We start from the raw sequence: 5,834 nt of genomic DNA on the forward strand, positions 1-5,834 counted from the left end.
TTCAAGATAATATTTATCGATTTATTTCTGTACATCTAACTGTGGACAACTAGTTGTAGGTTACTAACGAGGACAGCTGACTTAATAAACTTAAAACATCAAAATATATTAAAAGTGTTGTAAATATATTTTGAACATACTTTGATATATATGTATATATTGTTATAGGTTCGTGAATCAACCAGTGGCCAAGTCTTACTTCCCGACGAAGTAAAAATTTGTGAAAGTGAGTTATAGTCCCACTTTTAAAATCTAATATTTTTGGGATGAGAATACATGCAGGTTTTATAAATGATTTACAAAATAGACACAAGTATGTGAAACTACATTCTATGGTTGAATTATCGAAATCGAATATGCCCCTTTTTATTAAGTCTGGTAATCTAAGAATTAGGGAATAGACACCCTAATTGACGCGAATCCTAAAGATAGATCTATTGGGCCTAACAAACCCCATCCAAAGAACCGGATGCTTTAGTACTTCGAAATTTATATCATATCCGAAGGGTGTCCCGGAATGATGGGGATATTCTTATATATGCATCTTGTTAATGTCGGTTACCAGGTGTTCACCATATGAATGATTTTTATCTCTATGTATGGGATGTGTATTGAAATATGAAATCTTGTGGTCTATTATTATGATTTGATATATATAGGTTAGACCTATAACTCACCAACATTTTTGTTGACGTTTTAAGCATGTTTATTCTCAGGTGATTATTAAGAGCTTCCGCTGTCGCATACTTAAATAAGGACGAGATTTGGAGTCCATGCTTGTATGATATTGTGTAAAAACTGCATTCAAGAAACTTATTTTGTTGTAACATATTTGTATTGTAAACCATTATGTAATGGTCGTGTGTAAACAGGATATTTTAGATTATCATTATTTGATAATCTACGTAAAGCTTTTTAAAACCTTTATCTATGAAATAAAGGTTATGGTTTGTTTTAAAAATGAATGCAGTCTTTGTAAAACGTCTCATATAGAGGTCAAAACCTCGCAACGAAATCAATTAATATGGAACGTTTTTAATCAATAAGAACGGGACATTTCAGCTCGTCCCCATGGGTAGCTCCTATTCTGTTTGTTAAGAAGAAAGATGGTACGTTAAGGATGTGTATAGATTATCGCGAACTTAACAAGCTTACTATCAAGAACTGTTATCCGTTGCCGCGTATTAATGATCTATTCGACCAACTTCAAGGGTCAAGCGTCTATTCAAAAATTGATTTGAGATCTGGTTATCACCAACTCTAAGTCAAGGAATCCGATATTCCTAAGACTGCTTTTTGTACTCGATATGGGCATTATGAATTCTGTGTCATGCCTTTTGGTTTGACCAATGCTCCTACTGTATTCATGGATCTTATGAATCGTGTCTGCAAGCCTTACCTCGATAAATTTGTTATTGTGTTTATTGATGATATTTTGATCTATTCCAAGAGTGAGAAAGAACATGAGCAATATTTGCGTATGATTCTTGAACTCTTAAGAAAGGAACAACTCTATGCAAAATTTTCTAAGTGCGAGTTTTGGCTCAAAACCGTACAAGTTCTTGGATATGTTGTTGATAGAGAAGGAATACATGTCGATCCAGCTAAGATTGCTGCTATTCGGAACTGGGAGATACCAAAGACTACGAAGCATATTCGCCCATTTTTGGGACTTGCTGGTTACTATCGAAGGTTCATAAAAGATTTTTCTCTCATTTCTAAACCTCTTACAAAGCTAACTCAAAAAGGGAAGAAATTTGAGTGGTCCGAAGAACAGGAATCTGCTCCCAAGATTCTGAAGGAGAAATTGACCACAGCCCCGATTCTATCTTTACCTGAAGGTACTGACGACTTTATTGTTTACTGCGATGCTTCGAAGCAAGGCTTTTGTTGTGTTTTAATGCAACGAGAAAAGGTTATTTCCTACGCATCTAGGCAGTTGAAGAAACATGAAGAGAACTATACCACACATGACCTTGAGTTAGGTGCCGTGGTATTTGCATTAAAGATATGGAGACATTATTTGTATGGTACCCATTTTACAGTGTACACTGATCATAAAAGTCTTCGACACATCTTTGATCAAAAATAGCTGAACATGAGGCAAAGCCGATGGCTCGAGTTATTGAACGATTATCACTGTGAGCTGAAATATCATCCTAACAAGGCGAATGTAGTTGCAGATGCCCTTAGTCAGAAAGACGATGTTAAACGTGTTCGTACTCTAAACCTGAAAATCAAATCAAATCTTATCTCATGAATCTGTGAAGCTCAATTGGAAGCCATTAAACCGACACTTATCGAAGGTGAAGGACCCATTGGTTTTGAGAACCAACTTCAAGTGAAAGCTAATGGTACACTGTATTTTGGCAATAGAATTTGGGTTCCTTGTTTCCGTAATCTCCGTGAACTAGTCTTGGATGAAGCTCATAAGACTAGATATTCTATTCATCCCGGTTCCAGTAAAATGTATCACGATGTGAAGCAATTCTACTGGTGGCCTAACATGAAAGCTGACATTGCTACTTATGTTAGTAAGTGTCTTACTTGTTTGAAGGTCAAGGCCAAACATCAAAAGCCTTCTGGTCTGTTAACACAACCCGATATTCCGTAGTGGAAGTGGGAATGTATCACTATGGACTTTGATACTAAGTTACCTAAGACTGCGAACGGTAACGATACTATTTGGGTCGTAGTTGATCGTCTTACTAAATCTGCATATTTCACACCGATCAAGGAAACCGACAAGATGGAGAGATTAGCACAGCTTTATATTAAAGAAATCGTCTCACGTCATGGTGTTCCTATTTCGATTATTTCCGATCGCGACAGTCGATTCGTATCCAGATTTTGGAAAACTTTACAATCTGCTCTTGGAACTCAACTCAACATGAGTACAGCTTATCATCCTCAAACTGATGGTCAAAGTGAGCGGACTATTCAAACCATGGAAGATATGCTACGTGCTTGTGCAATCGATTTCGGCAAAGGATGGGATAGACACCTACCTTTGGTCGAATTTTCTTACAATAACAGTTATCACTCTAGCATTAAAGCTGCACCTTTTGAAACTTTATATGGAAGGAAGTGTAGATCCCCTCTGTGTTGGGATGAACTTGAGGACAGACATTTAACTGGTCCTGAAATTATCCACGAAACTACCGAAAAGATCGTTCAGATTAAGCAACGTTTAGAAACTGCCCGTAGCCGACAGAAGAGCTATGCCGATAAGAAATGAAAATACATCGAATACCAAGTTAGAGATAAAGTCATGTTGAAAGTATCCCCTTGGAAAGGTGTTGTTCGCTTCGGTAAGCGAAGTAAACTCAGTCCACGATATGTAGGACCTTTCACAATCACTGAAAGGGTCGGTCCGGTGGCATATCGATTAGAACTACCAACTGAACTCAGTCAAGTACATGATCTGTTTCATGTCTCAAATCTTAAACGGTGTCTTGCTGATGACACACTCGTTATTCCTCTGGATGATGTTTGCATTAATGAGCAAATGCATTTCGTTGAAGAACCTATAGAAATCATGGAAGGAGAAGTCAAACAAACGCGTAAAAGCAACATACCTATCGTTAAAGTCCGGTGGAATTCGCGTAGAGGCCCCGAATATACCTGGGAACGCAAAGACCACATGAAACGGAAATATCCCCATCTCTTCTCAACTACTGATGTAAACGAGGAAACTACCTAAAAACTTCGGGACGAAGTTTTCAATAACGGGGAGGTACTATAACGACTCTCATTTTTCCATTCTATATTTCTCATTTTTCCATTCTATACTTTTCCTTATTAAATGCTCAACAAAATAATTAAACTTAATAATTAAACTTTAATCGATAAAAGTTAAGCGTTAAGAATTATAAAATACGATAATTAACTTTGTACAAGTTAATAAAAATAATAAGTTAATAACTTTTGTGAGTAAATAAATAACTATAAAGACTTGTGTATTTAAAATAAATAAACTTGGATAATTAAGGGTTATTAAGCTAAATTAAAGTGCAAGGTTTAAAGTGAAAAATGTAAACCCTAATCACCCAAAACCCTAGCTGATTTTTAGAGGGTAAAATTACCCTCATACCCTCCAAAATTTCGGCACCCATCACCACCATAACCTCCTCATCAAGTCTAACTTGTTCCCTAAGTAATTCCTTATTAAAACCTAATTCTAGAATAATCCTAACACTCCTATAAATAGGGACCTAGGCTAAACCATTCCATGTACCAAATGACAAACAAATCCCTCACTCAAAAATCTCTCTCTCCCTCTCTATTTTTCGGCCAAAACCGAAAAACATCACCACCACCCATCGAAATCCTTGAGGGTTTCCAAGAAATCTTCAAGTGTTCTTCGCGTTCTTCGTGATCTTTAAGAATCTTAAAGGTGTTCTTCAAGATATTCAAGGCTTTGATCTTCCATCTTCATCAAGTTCTTTTTTTCTTTGTTAATCTTCATAAACTTTGATCTTTGTTAATTGGTATGCATATTATAAACATGTTATACACAAGTAATTACATAAACACCTAGATCTTTACATGTAAAAAAATATATAAATATATACATATGTATGTATAATGTCGACTAGAAAAAAAAAGGGGAAACTTTGATTTTAAAAACCCTAGATACAATTAGAAGATTTGTTAGTGGTTAATTAAGGAAACAAAATAACTATATATACATATACATATTTATCGACACATATACATATATATATACATGTAAAAAATAAATTTTTATATACATATACACGACATTATATACATATATACACTAAAACCCTAAACCCTAATTTGAATTATACTACTTTAATCAAAACCCTAGTTTTATTAAAAACCTAATTAATTATTAAACCCTAATTTATTAAACCAAACCCTAATTAATTAATACCACTTTAATTATTAAACCCTAATCATTACCTAATCATTACTACATTAAATAAAACCCTAATTTACTAAAACCCTAATTTACTAAAACCCTAATTTATGGAACCCTAGTTAGTTAAATACTACTTTAAATAACTAAACTTTAATTAATGAAACCCTAATACTACTTATACTATTAAATAACATGTATACACTATTACTATTATTAGCACCAATAACCTACTACTTATATTATAACACATAAAAACCTTTTTGGGATATGTATTAGAGATGTATAGATCTTCGAACTTTCTTGACGAATGGTTTCTACGAGACTCTAGGCAGAGGGTTTGGATTTCCGATTTAAAGGGTCCTATGGCTCAAGCCCCTAGATCTGAAAAGGCCATTCGAAGGAAAAGGGGTGATTGGAAGCTTATCTAATACGACAAGTATCCTAAAATGGAAAACACTCTTTAAGTAGAAACTTTCTAAGTATAGAAACCTACTAAAAATGGAAACTTTCTAAAAATAGAAACTTACTAGGAATAGAAACTTAGTGAAACAAACTATACATAAACACGTAGTTAAACTCAAACATGGGCAAAAACACTTAACTACTCTTAAATGTCATAGGTTGACTTTTCTGCTCACTCGTTCAACTCTCTATTTCGAGGAATAACTCTCTCTCTACTTACTAAGGTGAATTCATAGCCCCTCTTTACTGCTAGCAAACTTACTTACTTTACTTGGGGTGAGACAAATGCTCTTTTTACTTTTTTACACTTTAGACACAAGTACCAAACTGTTAAACTATGTTATACCCGCTATGTCCGACTAAGTCCCTACAGTGATATTTTTAATTGCTGCTGCATGCTTAATTATTGGGGGTAGGCCTATCGGGAGTAACGTCCCCGATACATTTGACTAAGTCTTTGTATTACTTGATAATGAAATTAAAA

Source organism: Rutidosis leptorrhynchoides, chromosome 4, assembly GCF_046630445.1.
Source record: "Rutidosis leptorrhynchoides isolate AG116_Rl617_1_P2 chromosome 4, CSIRO_AGI_Rlap_v1, whole genome shotgun sequence".
NCBI lineage: Eukaryota > Viridiplantae > Streptophyta > Magnoliopsida > Asterales > Asteraceae > Rutidosis > Rutidosis leptorrhynchoides.